At 65.1% G+C, this 736-nt stretch overlaps 1 pseudogene; it reads left to right on the top strand.

Moving 5' to 3' along the window:
* The first annotated feature begins 3 nt into the window (after positions 1-3).
* Positions 4-736, top strand: LOC119288946 (annotated as a pseudogene).

The following is a 736-nucleotide window of genomic DNA, read 5'->3' as shown; positions in this document are numbered from 1 at the left end:
ACCATGTCCTTCCTCGACGTCTTCGGCACCAACGACAAGTACCACCTCGACCTCTCCGGCCACGACCTCTCCTCCGTCGGCGCCAACATCAAGCATTGCCAGTTCAAGGGCGTGCCCGTCTCCCTCTCCATCGGCGGCTACGGCACCGGCTACTCGCTGCCGTCCAACCGCTTCGCGCTCGACCTCTTCGACCACCTCTGGAACTCCTACTTCGGCGGGTCCAAGCCGGGCGTCCCCCGCCCCTTCGGCGACGCGTGGCTCGACGGCGTCGACCTCTTCCTGGAGCACGGCACGTCGGCGGACCGCTACGACGTGCTGGCGCTGGAGCTGGCCAAGCACAACATCTGTGGGGGGCCGGGGAAGCCGCTGCACCTGACGGCGACGGTCCGGTGCGGGTACCCGCCGGCGGCGCATGTGGGGCGGGCGCTGGCGACGGGGATCTTCGAGCGCGTCCATGTGAGGACCTACGAGAGCGACAAGTGGTGCAACCAGAACCTCGGGTGGGAGGGCTCGTGGGACAAGTGGATGGCGGCGTACCCGGCCACGCGTTTTACGTCGGGCTCACGGTGGACGACAAGTCCAACCAGTGGGTACACGCCAAGAACGTCTACTACAGCGTTGCGCCGGTGGCGCAGAAGAAGGACAACTACGGCGGCATCATGCTCTGGGACCGATACTTCGACAAGCAGACCAACTACAGCAGCTTGATCAAGTACTACGCCTGAGCTCCTATACT

Source organism: Triticum dicoccoides, chromosome 4A, assembly GCF_002162155.2.
Source record: "Triticum dicoccoides isolate Atlit2015 ecotype Zavitan chromosome 4A, WEW_v2.0, whole genome shotgun sequence".
Lineage (NCBI taxonomy): Eukaryota > Viridiplantae > Streptophyta > Magnoliopsida > Poales > Poaceae > Triticum > Triticum dicoccoides.
This window is presented reverse-complemented; position numbering and strand designations above follow the sequence as displayed.